Source organism: Myotis davidii, unplaced genomic scaffold, assembly GCF_000327345.1.
Source record: "Myotis davidii unplaced genomic scaffold, ASM32734v1 scaffold575, whole genome shotgun sequence".
NCBI classification, from domain to species: Eukaryota; Metazoa; Chordata; class Mammalia; order Chiroptera; family Vespertilionidae; genus Myotis; species Myotis davidii.
Genome location: NW_006290306.1, coordinates 454,482 through 472,108, shown reverse-complemented (window position 1 = coordinate 472,108; position 17,627 = coordinate 454,482).

Here is a 17,627-nt window from a genome sequence, read left to right as displayed (position 1 = left end):
GTTTTCCCTCCCTAGCCTCAGTCATGTAGGACTTTATCTCTCTCTCTCTCTCTCTCTCTCTCTCACACACACACACACACACACACATAAACACACAATGGTACACACACACACACACACACACACACACACACACACACCAAAGTGTGTTCCTGCCCCAGGGCCTTTGCCCATGCTTACTGACTTGCTGGGACATGACTTTCTATTACATCGCCCTATCCTATCATCTTTGCAGCACTTATCAGTTATTTTATTGATTTCTTTGTTTCTGTATTTATTATTTGTTTTCCCCCTTTAGAGCATAAACTTTTGGAGGTCAGGAGTCCTGACTTGTTCACATTGACTCCCCAGACTGCAAAACTTGCCTGGCACATAGTAGGATCTCCAAACAAATTTGTGTACTAACTAACTTGTTCACTGACTCTCATTCCTTCTTGGAGGCTTTTAAGTCAAACAAAGAGACTCAGCCTTTTGAGTATGAATTAAATCCCAAGTACATTGTAAAGTGAGAAGGGGCTCAAGGGTTAAACTGGAGGTCAACGGTGAGGAAATCCTTCTCCTCTGAGAAATTAATAAGTTAAATCAGATGGAAATAAATGTAATCTTCTCCTTCCCCCTTATTATCCTAATTGATTTAATTTTATGGCAACTTTTCAGCATTCTTACAACAGAAAGTAACTCATGTTGCGTTGGTAGCCCAGAAAGTAATTACCCTGTGGTTTTATTCTAATTCACTAACAGACACTCTCTTGGTTTTGAGAAACCCTGAGAGTGAAGAAGTAAATCATGAAGATTAGAAAATGCTCTTTTCATTTCTTATGTTTATTTTACAATTAAAAATTATGCTAGAATGATTAGCCACAACAATTGGTGGGTACGGGATGGGGGGAGTCAATGGGGGAAAAGGAGACATCTGTAGTACTTTCAACAATAAAGATAAATGTTTAAAAAAGAAGGTATGTAATTTAGATTACAATGTCAAACATGAATAAATAAATGCAAATATTTAAATACAACTGGACATCCCATTCACTAATCTTTAACTGGTTTCAAATATTGCTGAATGCAGCCTTGGTTTTATTCCAAAACTGAGTAAATTAAACTCTTTTTTGATTATCTAAACTTGGACATAATGTCTCCCCAGGGCTTATCCCAAGTCTAGTGTGCTTTGTGTCTTTATAGCAGTTCCTTGTAAAAAAAAAAAAAAAAAATAGTGCAAAAGGCTTCTATCTCACTTTGATCTCTTCCTAACAAGAAAGACCTTTAATAACTACTTGCCATTTACTAAAGAAAAATCTAATTTGTCCTTTTAAGTCCCCAAGCTCTTTTCCTGCTTCCTCCCCCACTTTGCTACACACCAAAAAGAAAGCAAAAATCAGACAAATGTTTTCAGCTTCATTACAACCTCACTTTGAGATTTCCAACCCAAGATGCCTGTAATTTGCATAGAGTCACTTTAGCGCTCCCAGAAAATATACACCGTGAATAGAGACATCAGTTATTGCCCTTAACACCAAACTCATTTTAAGCAGGTAAGAACACTATTGAACTCTAACCAGTTTGGCTCAGTGGATAGAGCGTCGGCCTGCAGGCTGAATGGTCCCAGGTTCGATTCTGGTCAAGGGCATGTACCTTGGTTGTGGGCACATCCCAGTAGGGGGTGTGCAGGAGGCAGCTGATCAATGTTTCTCTCTCATAGATGTTTCTAACTCTCTATCCCTCTCCCTTTCTCTCTGTAAAAAATCAATAAAATATATTTTTTTAATAAAGAACACTATTGAAACAGGCAAGAATTCTGTTTCTCTATCATATTTGCATCCCACCCATTGCAGCCAAACTTATCTACAAGACACGTTGAAAGTCCTGAACAAAGTGACTAATAGAGACTAGCACAATTGCCAATGGAAGGATAAGGTAGGGGACAGTCACTCAAGTGCCACAGGTGCTTCTCCACCCACCCCTTTCCTTTGTTCTCCATTTGGTGGCATAAATATCAGGGTAGGAGCCTCTCCTCTGTCCCAGGGCTCTGAGGTTTAATCCACCATTTGTCAAGCAGTGGAGCAAATTTTCCCAGCTGTCTTCCTAAGTCAATTCACCCAAACAGATGTTGACAGTTTGGTTTACAAAGAAGAGAGCTAGAGATGGGCAGCAGTGGGGGCAAAGGAAAGGGATGCCACTCAGGGAGCCTGGCTCTCAAAGGGCACAGCACTACAAATTCCATGGGGTTTCTCTTTCTAAACTGTCTCTCACTCTCTGCATGAGATAGTCTGTGCATGGTGAAGCTTCTATGTGGCACAGCCTTACCTCCCTCCTCTCAGCCCTTTTCTTGGCAGTTCCTCATGCTTGGAGAAACCTCTGAGGATCATCTAATGTGGTGGCTTATAGATTGTACAAAAGAATAAAATACCTCCAACACTTGGGGTCAACATGGGAATGCCAATGCCTCATTTTCCAAGAGTTATATCAGTTAAGGGGGCTTTCAGAGGCAAGTGATGGAGAGCCAATGCAAACTGGATCCATCAATGAAAAGATTTATCTTCTCATGTCACTAGAGGAGCAGAGGGTGGCTTCACACGAGGGTCACATTAGCAGCCTAATGACATCCCCAAGGTCCCAAAGCCTTTCCTTCTCTCCAAACTACTATCCATGCATCTGTATTTTTCCTCATGTTTGAAAGAGGCTACCAGTGGCACTGGAGACTAAGCGCTCCCACATTTAACAAGAGAAAGCAGAGAAATCTCTTTCCCAGGCATGAAATATAAATCTTTCCATGATCTAATCTGATTGGATTAATTTGGGTCACTTACGTAATAACCAAGAGCTGACACCAGAGTAAACCGGTAGTTCTCAAACTTTTCCAAGTTGAGACCCCTTTAAAATTATTTAAAAATTTTTTGAATACCCCAGAGAGCTGTTGTGTAGGTGGGTTATATCTATTGGTATGTATTACATTATAAATTAAAATGTGATGTTTTTAAATATTTATTTATCAATTTATTTTAAAATAACAATAGTGAACTCATTGCACGTTAGCATAAATAACCTATTTGTTGTGAAACATAACTTAAATTCAGTGAGAAGTGTGGCACTGTTCCCTGTTTTTGCAAATCTCTTTAATTTCTAGCTTAATAGAAATCAGCTGGGTTCTCATATTCAGTCTGTTACAATATCACATGACAGTTAGCCTCTGGAAAAACCCAGTGTATACTCATAAAAGAATAAAAGTGAAAAAGGCAATAAATGGTTTAGTATGAAAATAGTTTTGACCTCCCAGATGCCATGGAAGGGTTTCCTGGACACAAACTGCTGGCTTAGACTAATCAGAATTACCCTCTGAAGTTGGGGGTGGGGGGAGGGAGTGAACATCTGAACAAAACTGAATCCTGTTGGAGGAGGAAAAAGGGTCTGGGTTTTGGTAGCAATCAACAGTGTCTCCTCCCTTCACTGATACTAAAAACATACACATAGCCAAAAACAACTGTCATCTACCATCTCCCACATTTCTTTAAAGAAAAAAGCATTTTGATACCAAAGACACTGGATGGACACAATTTCAAAATAAAGGGGAGTAGTTGTGATTGCATACATAAACTTTTATGAAAAACTTACTACACTAATTGGATACTGAAGGAGAAGGGAGAGAAAACATGATGGTCTCTGGCTTGAGAAGTTAGTGGAGGAGGATGGCGTTTACTGAAATAGAAACCTAGACGGGGGAACAGGTTTGGGTCAGAAACAATGAATCCCACTTTGGACATGTTGAGCTTGACTGGGCCTGGGAAACAGCCAAGTGGAGAGGTCGGGAGAGGAAAGCTTGGGGAGTCTTAGGCATGGGAGTCATGACTGCAGTTGAGGGGGAGGCCTTGGGGACTCTACAGACAGGAGATAAGAGATGGACTAGGAAGAACCCTGAGGGGCACCCATATTTAAGGTGGGGGTGGGGGTGGTAGAAGAGGAAAGACAGGCAAAGGACAATGAAGAGGAATTGTCAGAAAGCCTAGAAGGCTTGTTCCAATCGATGGTCTTGAGAGTATTCAGGAAGGGAGTAGTGATGGCGAAGCAGATGTGTGTGAGCCAGATTCTAGAGGGCTGTGAGTGGGGACAGGAGCTGACTTCCTGTAAGCCTTCATGTTGTCATCCTGCCTCCAGTGCCTGCAACCTCAAGCCTCCTTTCTATTAAAACACAAAACAAACAAACAAAACAAACCTTCATTCAGAAAAGAATTAATTAAAATATTGTTAATGACTGTGTAGTACTCTACCATGTGGCTGTGCCACAATGTAATGGTAAGCAATCACATATATTGGCAAGTGAAAAAGCAAGACACCAAATAGCATATGAAGTGTTCACATACTGTTCCAGTCTGCGCATTAACATGAGTATATGCACATGTGTAAACTGCCCCATACATGGCTAGATAAAATGAAGTCCCAGGGTGTGCTTGGCCAGGGCTAGGCTCTTTGGTTCTTCTGAGTTCAGCTGATAGCTTCGTAAGCTGATGAGTTTTCAGGGAGTAGAAGGGACAATTTAAGAGCCAGGTGGCTGAAGAGGCCAAGGAAGGATTTCTTGAGAAAGAAGAGGACAGAATGAGACCATTTCCACCAGGAGTAAAACTTTTGCAAAAGCACACAGTGCTTTGGGAATTGGAACTGGATAGGATTGGAGACTACTATGATTGGTCTCCAGATAGAACAGAACAAGAACCACTGAGGCAGCCCAGGGGGCTTCATTATTTGTGAGCTACAAACAATAACAACAATGACAGTACTAACACCTGTCATTTCTGGAGCCAGGCAGCACTTGAGGCACTTTTCCTGTGTTAACTCACTAAATCTTCACAGCAGCCTCAAAGCCCAGGCACCGTGGTTATCCCCATTTTACAGATGAAGCCTGTGAGGCAGAGAGTAGTCACTTGTATAAGGTCACAGAGCCAGTAACTGGCTCAGCACCTGGCTCAGAGATTTGGCTTTTAGCTCCATATGCCACTATGCTTTTCAGTAAATTAAGCAATATGCCTATTAGAAACTAGAACAAAACCTCACCCACAGTTGTCCCTGGGTTATAAGAACATGGTCATTTTTGTTTCTTATGCACTTTCTATATGTTCCAAATTTTCTGCAGTGACTTTTATACTTGTATGAAAGTAATAAAAGGATCTTATTACATCATCAATTACAAAAACATGGTTACAGCTGATCAGAGCATAAATGAGACCTATTTTAAAGAACTTCCATTTTAATAAGTACCAAATCCCTGAGCAGAAGGAGGGAGGTTTTTCATCAGCAAGCGGGCTGGGAATTGTTACAAGGGACAGGAAAGTCTTTGGACTCTGAAGTCATCCCACTGCCCACCAACAACTGTGGCCCCAAAAACAGCCCTCTGGAATGAAGGGGAATTGGGGGGATGCTACCCTCCAAATATACAAACCCTGTCAGGGGCCCAGAGCTGTGACTGAATCCTGTGTGGGGGGAGAAAAGGTGGGGCCTAGTGACCTGCTGAGTCAGAAATGTAGCATCATGCCTGGCAGCCTGTGGACAGTTGGAGCTTAAAGAATGTGAGTCTCTGGCTTATCCATCTCAGCACCCCCTTAATTTAGCACGGTGTGACTTGGTAAGTGCTCAGTAAATGTTTAAGTAACTGATAATATGATTTTCATTTTCAAAAGTCACCAACAAAGAAGGAAAACTGCCCCAAACTCCAAAGAATGTTAAACCAGAGCTCCGGGTTCCAGAGAGACTGAATTGGCTTCCCTGGAGGTTATTTCCCAGTGTGATGGCCTTGGTCAGATTGGAGGGGTTAAGAGGGAAGGGATGACAACGACTTTTCATGACCCTCTCGGTCTGAGCAGAGGCAGAAGGCCCCAATCGAAAACAAACAAGCAAGTAACAAAACACCACTAGGGACCTGGATTTGAGTCCCTGCTTACAGAGGTTTCTAGAATCTGGGCATTTGATGGGATTTGGGGGGGGGGGGGGGTCTTCCCATCAGCCTCCCCAGGGCACATGCAAAACCTTTCTACAGTCTTGTCATCTGGCCACCCTCCAACCTCCATCTGATCACATCTCCCTGGTTCCCCAAAGAGCCCATTCTCAGAATGATCCTCAGTCAGATAATAAGCAAACCTCTCTGAAATATCAATCACATAAGAGACAGATACCCTGATTTATCCTAATATATAGAGCTTTGTTGATATCCAAGTCATAAAGTTCATGAGACTCAACCCTGACCTCTCCCATGCCCACTGGGGTCACAGTCTGTCATCAGAATAACCCAAACCTACCAGCCAATGTTCTCTGGGATGCTTGATTCATTTCTTCAAGCCATATTTCCAAATAAGACAAATCACTACTAACTCCATGGGCTTGATTAAATCTCTAACCTTTCCTAGCCCTCCATTTCCTCATCTGGAAAATGAGAAAATAATTCAGACAATCTCTGCCTGATATCAACTCTGAGGCAACCCCTATGGTCCTGTGATTACTCTTGCAGGTGGGGAGGGAGAAGGTACTCAGGATTTATGTGGGAATCAAACCTGAGCACCAGGTCAAAATAGCCTTGGCAATTACCGAATGCCAAAAACATGAAAAGTGAGTGTATTTGCAATTAAGACCTAGATGGCTGCCCAGGGCTTCAGGTACACAGAACAAGGCCAGGGTTCCAAGACCCCCAAGAGGAGGAGCCCACCTTCTCAACAGTTGTGTGGCGTAGGGAGAGGTATGCAGATCCCACTCAAGCTACATCTTCAGGGAGCACATCACCAAGCATGGCTCTGGGCCCGTAAGGGGGGGGTGGCAGGACTTTTTCAGGTGAGGCTTTCAAAATTCCTTTTTTCTTAATCCTTATTGTTGAGAATATTACAGATGCCCCTTTTCCCCCCTCCCCACTTTTCCCCTCCACCTGGTCCCACCTCATCCCAAGCCTTCACTACCCTATTGTCTATTTCCATAGGTAATGCATATCTATTGCATATAACTTCTTTGGTTAATCTCTTCCTACCTTCCCCCATTCCCCTGAGATTCATCAGTCTGTTCTATGTTTCCATGCCTCTGGTTCTATTTTATTCATTAGTTTATTTGTTCATTAGATTCCTTGTTTATTTATTTTGATTTTTAGATTCAATTGTTGATAGATATGTATCTATTGCCATTTTATTGTTCATATTTTTATCGGGTTTTTTCTTCTTCTTCTTCTTCTTCCTACTAACTGCTTTTCTCTTGCTGCTTTTAAGATTCTCTCTTAGTCTTTAACCTTTGGCATTTTAATTATGATGTGTCTTGGTGTGGGCCTCTTTGGGTTCCTCTTGTTTGGGACTCTCTGGGTTTCCTGGACTTATAAGTCTATTTCTTTCACCAGGTAGGGGAAGTTTTCTGTCATTATTTCTTCAAATAGGTTTTCAATATCTTGCTCTCTCTCTCTTTTCTCCTTCTGGCAACCCCATAATGTGAATGTTAGTATACTTGAAGTTGTCCCAGAGGCTCCTTACACTATCTTCATATTTTTGTATTGTTTTTCTTTTTGCTCTTCTGATTAGGTGTATTTTGTTTCCTCATACTCCAGATTATTGATTTGATTCTCAGAATACTCTACTCTACTATTGAATCCCTATAAAATATTCTTTATTTCAGTTAGTGTATGCTTATTTTCTGATTGGTCCTTTTTCATGTCTTTGAAATTCTCACTAAAATCCTTGAAAGTCTCACTAAGTTCCTTGAAGCTCTCATTAAGATCTTCAAGAAACTTATAACCATCATTTTGAACTCTGTATCTAGTTGTTTGCTTGATTCCATTTCATTTGGTACTTTTTTTTTAAATATATTTTATTGATTTTTTTTTTTACAGAGAGGAAGGGAAAGGGACAGAGAGCTAGAAACATCGATGAGAGAGAAACGATCAGCTGCCTCCTGCACACCCACCACTGGGGATGTGCCCGCAACCAAGGTACATGCCCTTGACCGGAATTGAACCTGGGACCTTTCAGTCCGCAGGCCGACGCTCTATCCACTGAGCCAAACCGGTTAGGGCTCATTTAGTACTTTTTCTGGAGATTTCTTTTCTTCTTTCATTTGTGACATGTTTCTTTGTCTTCGCATTTTGGTTATTTCCCTGTGTTTGTTTCTAAGTATTAGTTAGAGCTGCAATGTCTCCTAGAATTGGTAGAGTGGCCTTGTGTAGTAGGTGTCCTTTAGGACCCAGAGGCTCAGCCTCCCAAGAATGAAAAGCATTTGCAGAAATGACCCAGGGGTACTACAAAGTCTCCTTCTGTGGTAACTTCTAAGAAAAGTAATATATCAACCCCTTCCTGAGATTATCTGAATGGAGCATTGACTGGAAATAGAATAAGAGAGGCAACATCTTTAGTTGTTTCCAGACCTACAAGAATCAACATTTTAGGACAACCGAGGGAGCCTGGAAGGTTTGGTATCATCTATTAGTGTATCTTTCCTATGTGACATAGTATGAAATTGTGGTGTTTCATTTTTGGTGTGGTGGTGATAGGGATGGGGGTGGCGAAGGACATGATGAGTTGCTGGAATAACCAACTTCAGGTTAGATAGGTAATGTCTAATTTATGTGTAGCTTCAGTGTTGCAGGCATATATGTCAAGATAGGCATCTAGACATGTTGAGATGCTGCAGGCAAGTTGCCCTCCCTGTTGGAGCACCTGGGATTTATAGATTTGGAAAAGGCCTCCCCATGCAAGTAACTGTCAAGAATGATGGATGCTGAAGTCTCAGGTAGAAGAAAGGCTTAAATGAGAGGCCTGAGCTCTGGGAACCTGTTGGAACTTAGTTCCATTCTTTTTATCCACAACTATGAAGGACCAATGGGTGATTCTTTCTAAGATACAAGAGGAGTGATTGCAGAAATAGTAGGAACAGCTTAAGGATTCTTGGAGGGGAGTGGGGGATTTAGGGGGAGGGAAGCAGAGTGTTAATGGGCAAGGGAGATAACCAGGCAGAGACCGCATGGGGAAGGCCAAGAGGTGATCTTGTACATCAGTAAGAAACTAGGATGACTTTCCTTTTTGAGATTATTGTTTTAGACAAGAAATTCTGTTCTCCAGCTGTGATACCAATTACCTTTCTCCTAATTTTTAAAGCTCAAGGATCTTTTCATGACCTTTCAAAATTGCCCTTCCACTTTCCATTCCTCTGTTTCCTATTAAAAATCTAAAGGAGACTCACATAATAAGCACTGAAGATGTTACAGCCCACAGACAGTTGTCCCCATGGTTTAAAAGAAATAGCAGCTTGCCCTAGCCTGTTTGGCTCAGTGAATAGAGCATGATGTGCAGACTGAAGGGTCTCTAGTTTGATTCCAGTCAAGGGCATATACCCAGGCTAGGGGCTTGATCCCCAGTGTGTGGCATACAGGAGGCAACCAATCAATGATTCTCTCTCATCATTGATGTGTCTATCTCTCTCTCCTTTTCCCTTCCTCTCTGAACTCAATAAAAACATACTTTTAAAAAAGAAGAAGAAATACCAGCTATCGTTTTTATGTACATCATCCTGATCAGATTGAAAAGCATTTTAACTAATGCAATCCCATCTGGTTGTCACAATTGCCCTGTGAAATAGGAAGGGCTGGCCTTATTTTACTTCAAAGGTAAGAAAACAGTAATAGAGAAATAAAGACATGTGTTGAAGATGATGTAGCTGGTAAGGAGTAAAGCAGAAAGGTTAAATCCAATCTTCTTTTTCTATGTTACTATTAGAAATACCCTTTATCCCTGTGTGTTTCAACACTATTTACAGGTTTTGCAGTGTGGTGGCCACATTTATTCACTGAAATAGCATTGATCTCACACTTGCACACAAGAAGCTCCTTGAAGCGGTGGAGACAAGATACCTGTCCTTTGTGCCAACTGCCAACAAGTCCAAAAGGAATGGGGCTGCACTACCACTGAGGAGAGTGAAGTATCAAGAAGAGCTTCCTTACTCTACTGGGACTCTGATGCACTTTCAAAGAAGGTTATGGTGTTTTCTTTTCTGGAGTTTTTTAGAAAAGGTGGACACCGCTTGATTTCTAGCATGGCTGGCATGAGGAGATCACTGTGGATAAGTGGACAGATGTCTAGTGTTTTTGAGTGAAAGGAGCTAAGACAGCAGAGCCTTGGAACCCAAGTTCTGGAAGTCAAGGCATCCAGGAACATCCCATTGGAGCTCAATGAGGGCCACAGAAGCTGTACCCAGGGCTACCTCTTTCTCTCCAGGTTGGGCAGGTTTAGGGGCAAGGGAAGCAGGGATGAGGTTGTGAGGAATAAATGATGTAATTTCCCTATAACGATCTGAGCATCTTGGAAGAAAGGTGTGGCAGAAATAGCAGGAATTATTATTATTATTATGAATCAGAATTTCTTCTCTTTAAATCCCTTTTTACTTAATACCTTTACTTAATATCTAACAATGAACCATTTCTAGGAAAAGAGAGTAGGAGACTTGAGAGGTGGTTTTCCTGTTGAGTGGAGGGTTTTGGATGCTTTCAGCCAAGCTTCACAATCTTTTTTACTTCTCAGGATCGAATGTCACCACTGACCAGACACCATGCTGTCCAAACAGGAAATTCCCAACCCTGACCCCAACTTTCTCCTTCCGTCTCCCCCCACATCTTATTTACCCTTTGACCTGAACATAATATAAATATTTAATCTCATTTATTACCTGAAAATTATCTGTGTTTATGCTGTCTATTTAGTGACAGTTACATAAAAATAAAACAAAAACTACAGGATTGAGTCAAACAACCATCTGTCATGCCTGACTTTTCCACTGAGGTAATCCCTTTTAGTATTTAATCTAGATAATTCATTGATTGCTTCCCAAAAAAAAACCATGGATTTTCCCAGTCCTCCTGCTTTCAGTCCTTCTTACACTCCCCCACCCCCTCTCCCAAAGCTCTTCTCTGCCAGGAAAATTTCCACTCATCTTTAGATTCCATATATCAGTGAAATCCTATGGTATTTGTCTTTCTCTGACTGATTTCACTGAGCATAATACCCTCTAGGTCCATCCATGCTGTTGCAAATGGTAAGATTTCATTTTTTTTTATATGGCTGAGCAATATTCCATTGCATATACATACTACTGCTTTTTTATCCACTTGTTTATTGATGGGCACTCAGGCTATTGTAAATAATGCTGCAATGAACATAGGGGTTCATATATCCTTTCAAATTAGTGTTTTGGATTTCTTTGGGTATATATACCCAGGAGTGGAATCACCAGGTCTATAAGGCAGTTCCATTTTTAATTTTTTTAATATTTTTATTGATTTCAGAGAGAAAGGGAGAGAGAGATAGAAACATCAATGATGCAAGAGAATCGTTGATTGGCTGCCTCCTGCATGCCCCACACTGGGGATCTAACCAAAACCTAGCATGTGCCCTGACCAGGAATCAAATTGTGACTTTCTGATTCATAGGTCCACACTCAACCACTGAGCCACACAGGCAGGGCCCATTTTTAATTTTTTGAGGAACCTTCATACTGTTTTCCATAGTGGATGCTAAAGAACAAAATAAAGAAACAAGCAAAACAGAAACAGACTCATAGATGCAGAGAACAGACTGATGGTTGCCAGAGAGAAGTGGGGGTTCAGGGGTTGAGTGAAAAATGTGAATAGATTGAGAAGTACAACTTAGCAGTTACAAAATAGTCATGAGGATGTAAAAGTACAGCATGGGGAATATAGTCAATAATATTGTAATAACTATGTATGGTGTCAGGTGTACTAAAACCATCGGAGTGGGGATCACTTTGTAAAATATATGCTGTGCACCTAAAACTAATACAAAACAATATTAAATGTCAATGGTAATTGAAAAGTAATTTTTTAAAAAAAATCCAACTCATCTTCCAAAAGCTATTTCAAATACCCCCTCACCCAGGAAGACTCCCTTGAGAGCCCCTCCCACCCCTGAGACTCCCCTGAAAGCAGGGCCGCTGCTCCCCTCTCTGACCCCAGAGAGCCTTGAGGGGACCTGCATCATTAGTCTTATCACAGCATGTGATTCTCTGGGGCCTCCTGAGAGACAATAAAATGGAGATGTACCAGCACGGTTCTTGTCTCGCTCACTGACTTCTCATACAGCCTCTATGAAGCTCTAATTCTGAGACACAAGTTCAGTGTCTTAGCTATTCTATGGGCCAGGTTCTGCTTGATGAGCTGCTGGCCTCTGGGAGATGCTATGCAGTCCTTGGAGTGACAGATAAATAAGGAAGAAAAGGATAATAAATAATAAATAAAGATGGAGACTGGGGAAGGTAGAGGGAAGAGGCAGGAAAAGAGGAAGGACTTTTCTAATGAGAAAAGAACATACCATAATCCTTAAGTTAGTCTCCCACGTCCTTTGGTTTGGGGGTGAGGGTTGTGTTGTCAGTGAGCCCCGTGCTCCTGCACACCAGCGAGGGCTGGGCTGAGGCTTGGGTGCAGCAGCAGGATCAGACATGAGCAGGCAGGTACCATGGGCTTGGGCTGGCACCGCTCACAAAGTCTGCCTCTGGGGCTGGACCTGGCGTTGGGACTATCCCACCCCCTACCTTACCAAACCAGATCTGCTTAGCCTGGGGCTGGAAGAAACCCAATTCCATATTACTTGGGATGACTTATGAATCAGAATTTTAACACACAAGTCAGACCATGCCTGTCCCTCATTCTCTGTGTCCATGGCTTCCCCAGTTACTCAGCATACAATCCAAGGTCCTTACCATGCCCAGCTCCTGGCTACTTCTCTGCCCTCTGTTCCCACTTGGCCTCCTTGCTCTTTCTTTAAAACACCAAATGGGTTCCCTCTAAAGGCCTTTGCATTTACTGTTCCTTTTCTGAGGTTCCACTGCTCCAGATACATCCACGGCCTACCCCCTCCTTTCATTCGGGTCAGCTCAAAGTCACCACTTGGGGGACACCTTTCATGACCACCTTATCGAAGGCAGGCCCCCTTCATTTGCTCCCACTTACTTTGCTGTCCGTATCTCCATCACTCTGATCTTATCTGACCTGACAACTGTTACCTACTTGCTGCTTTATTTGGTTTTCGTCTGCCTCCCACTCTACACATGCCCCGTAATTGCAGAAATTTTGTTCACTGCTATATCATCAAAGTGCCTGGCACATAATAGGTGCTCAGGAAACAATTTTTGAGTAGGTGACAGAATGAAGGACTCCAACCCTCTCATTCATGTGAGGAACCCAGGACCCAGAGCAAAAAGAACGTGTTCAAGGTCACACTCACTCACCAGCTTGTGTGTGGCAGATTCTGAATTCACCCCACTTCTTCTGGATCCTGGATGGAGGCTTTAGTGCCACTGCACACGTGATCTGGGCAATGGCTCCCTCACCCCCACATGCATCCATGCACACACCCCAGGGTAGGCTCTGAAGGGAGGCTTAGCCACAGAGAGCTCGGTTCTCGAGGAAAGGCAGCCAGCTTGATTCCTGGCTGTACTTGAGTCTCTCTGTATGTCTTATTCCAAATAGATTATTAATCTGAATGTAAAGTTGCTTTAAGAATCCCAGTCAAGGTGATCACTATCTGGGGATGACCAGTCACGGACTATGTCCACAGAACAATAGTCCATTGGATTTGGCAGGAGTGGGGTTAGAGGCAAAAAGAATCCCTAACAACAAAGGACAATCAGAACTGAATGGGTTTCCAAGTCAAGGTGAAATATTATTAGAATCCTTCAGCCCGGCCAGTATAGTTCAGTGGTTGAGTATCAACCCATGAACCAGGAGGTGCCAGTTCGATTCCTGATCAGGGCACATGCCCAGGCAGTGAGTTCAATCTCCAGTCAGGGGTGTGCAGGAGGCAACTGATTGATGATGATATTTCTATCTCTCTATCCTTCTCCCTTCCTCTCTAAAAATCAATAAAAACATATTTTAAAAAAAGAACCCTGCAGAGTCAGGAGAAAGCCACAGCTATCAATTTATATAATATTCATTCAATCATTCAGCAAATATTGACTGGGTGCCTACTGGAGTATTTCAGGATATCTAAGAACAAGTAGGATGACCTGTGAGACCTCACAAGTCCGGGGAGACTAAATCTGTATGACTTAATCCTCAAAGGACTTCTTTGAAGAACAGTTTCTTCATTGGAGATGAGAAATTTCCAGTCTTCTTCCTCCTCAAGCTGTTCCAGCAACTCAGATAACAATGACACCCACATCGCAGAGTCATGGCTGCTGATGCTGACCACCTGGGTCGCCCATGTCTCATTTTGTCCTTCCCTCACCCCTAAAAATAAACAGTACTTCCTTGGACCCAGGCAGGGGTGGATCATTCTTAAAGATTCCCCAGCACAGTTAATTCCACAGCCTCTTTGTACATAGTCAGTTGACTACTACCAGCCCTTTTCATCAGAAAGTTCTTTCTGAAATCTGCCCTCAGACCTTGCTACTACACTTTTTTAAGTTCTTTTTTAAAGTTAGTCTCTGTCATCATAGATAATTCCCCAGATACCAGACCCCCTTTTGCACCATTTACTAAAGAATACATTTAAAAATCAGCCAGTCAACAAATCAATGCACTGGGCATCAATTATATGCAAAAATCAATTGTAGGCTTAGAGAGAGGTACAAAGAGAAAGCGCAAGAAAGAGTGGTGGGTCTGGAGACAGAGATTAAATTGGAAACACTCTTGACACTTGTCCCCATGAGGACAAATTTTCTTCCTCAAGTTGGGCTTATTGTCTGTGACATGGGGCAAGCAATTCTTGCTCCATCTATCACACTGGGTTGTTGTGAAACTCAATAAAAGATCTAATATAAGCAGGGGCTTTATAAACTGTAAAATTCCATAGAAATGTGAGTCAGATGCAATACAGTGTAGTGGAAAATCACTGAACTTCCAGCCAAAGGGCTGACAGGCCTGACTTCATCACTCACTTCCCCTGGGACTTTGCACAGGTCATCTAACCTGTTTCCTTCTCTGTAAAAATGACTGTTGTGCAAATGAAGACAGTGCACGTAGAAGCATTCATCGTTGGCTCCTGGTTTCTAGCAGATGCTTAGTGTGTACTCATTCATTCACTTGCAGCGGACAAGGAGAGAGCAGTGCAAGCAAACAGACCAAGAAGAGATATAGCAGCAGTGAACACCTTGGTCTGACCAGGCTTGAAGGACCAGCCTGAGGAGCAAGGAGAAAGGAGACTGGAGGGCCAGACTAAAGCCAGACGGTGAAGCAGGGAAGGTGCCAGACTAAGGATTCTGGACTTGAGAGAAGCATTGATGGACACTAAAAAGCCATTGATGATTTAGAGTAGGGTAATAATAGATGAAAAGTATTTCTGTTCTTCATGGAAATTGGCTCAAGAATGGGGAACATTTTGGAATTGTTGGGTCCTCAAATCCAGGGCTGGTCAGCTAACCTGCTGGAATGGAACACAGACTTCAGGGGGTCAAAGCCAGGCTACCTTCTCCTTTGACATAGCTAGAGCTCAGAGCAAAAACCCAGCTTTCTAGAACTTGGGCCTTGTATTAGTCGTATATAGCTAAATAACAAATTATTTCAACAAGTAGTGGATATGCCCTGGCCGGTTTGGCTCAGTGGATACAGCGTCGGCCTGCAGACTGAAAGGTCGCAGGTTTGATTCCAGTGAAGGGCATGTACCTTGGTTGTGGGCACATCCCCTGTGTGTGTCGGGGGGGGGGGGGGGGGGGCGCGTGGGGCCCAGCCCAGATGAAGCAGCTGATCAATGTTTCTCTCTCATTGATGTTTCTAGCTCTCTATCCCTCTCCCTTCTTCTCTGTAAAAAATCAATAAAATATATTTTTTTAAAAAAAAAGAAGTAGTGGATAAAAATAAACGTGTTATCTCAAAGTTTCTGAGCATGTCCTGGCTGGGTGGTTTAGACTCTGGGTCTCTCATGAAGTTGTACAAAATCTCAGTCCTTCCTACTGAGATCAGGCACTGGGTAGAACAAGAAGGCAGATGTGCCCATGTAGTCTCCTGCAAGAGACTACAGCTTATATCTATGCTGATCGTGTGCCAGGGGCTGTGCTAAACAACCTTCTTAGGGAGGTATATTACCACTAGACACACTTGACAGATGAGGAAACTGAGACACAGAGTAATTAAGTAACTAACTGGCTGCAGGTTACTCAAGTGGTAAGTAGAGAATCGAATCAGGATTCAAATGCAGTCATCTGACTTTGGAGGCCCTTCTCTTCTCCACCAGGCTGTGCAGGCACTCTGCCTTGGGGACCCAGGCATGAAAATTGCCCTTGATGATGACTATGGTCTCTGTAATGAGAAGAGGCTGGGGCTCCAACGGCATTTCTGGGATCACAAGAGGCTCCCTGCCTGGTGGAAACCAACCAGACTTCACTTACCCTGGACCCACTTCTTCCTTCTGCACTCCTCCCCCCAGGACCTTTGTGGAGTTGGTCCCTAAAACACTGGTGGAGAAAAATCTGTTTCAACCAAGTTCTCAGCAGTATTTTCAGGCTAGCCCTGGGCAGGTGGGGGGGAGAGAAGGGAGGAGTACTTCTTGGCCAGGACCCTTCACACCACCCACTCCAGGCGGGGAATTAAAATAAAAAGAAAGATAGAGAGGGAGAAGGCTAAGCTTTCCCCAAACACTGAGCAAGCCTGAAAATCCTGAGGACTGGAGCCCAACAAGTTGCAACTCACCAAGAGTTCTTCCCTCCAGCCACACCAACTAATTATAAGGAAAGGTTGAAAGGAAAGTTTCAAGCTTTCGTGACAGTGCAGTTTTATCTTTTACTCTCCCTTTTCTCTCCTCCTCCACTTTTCCATCCCCATTCTATCTTTCTCCTTCTCTGTTCCAGACTCACGTGCTGGAAGAACTTTCCTGGGGTCATAGAATGGAATCACTGCCTTTCTACACAAAAATCACTGCTCACCTGCCAGCATCCTCCAGAAAATGGTTAACAAATGAACTGGACTTCTCTCTCTCTCAAGACAGCCTTTAAAAGTTATATTTATTTCTTCTTTACAAGTAATACATGGGTAAGGTACAAAGAAGACACTTAAGATCTAGCAGAGATAACACACTATCAACATTTTGATGTGCAGAAAACCCTATACATTCCCTACAATTATCTCTCTCAAAATCATGAATCTCCAAATTTAAGAATATGGAAATGTTAGGGGCAACTCCCATAGCCTTTACAAAGAGATTCTTACCTCAATATTTAATGTACATCATCATAGGCTTAAAAAAGGGTTGTCCTAATTTAAGGCTGAAGATGGATAAAGTGCCACCCATTTTACAGGTGAGGAAACTGAGGCCAAATAGATATATCAGTTTGTCTGTGGCCCTCAGCTGAATAGGAGTCAAAAAATGTGGCAGGAGAAAGAACCAAGATGGCGGCATAGGTTAACGCCGGAGATTGCTGCCTCGAACAACCACTTCAGAGATACAACTAAAGGACGGAACGGACATCATCCGGAACCACAGGAAGGCTGGCTGAGTGGAAATTCTATAACTAGGAGGAAAGAGAATATCATACCCAGACTCAGAGGAGCCGCAGAGCTGAAGTGAAATACTAAGGTGCGGAGTGCGCACAGAGCTGGGCTGGCAGCAGAGGGCGTGGTTGTTGTTTTCAATCAGGAGGGGGCTTCAGACTCTGAGCTCCAGATCCGGGCGAGTCTCTAG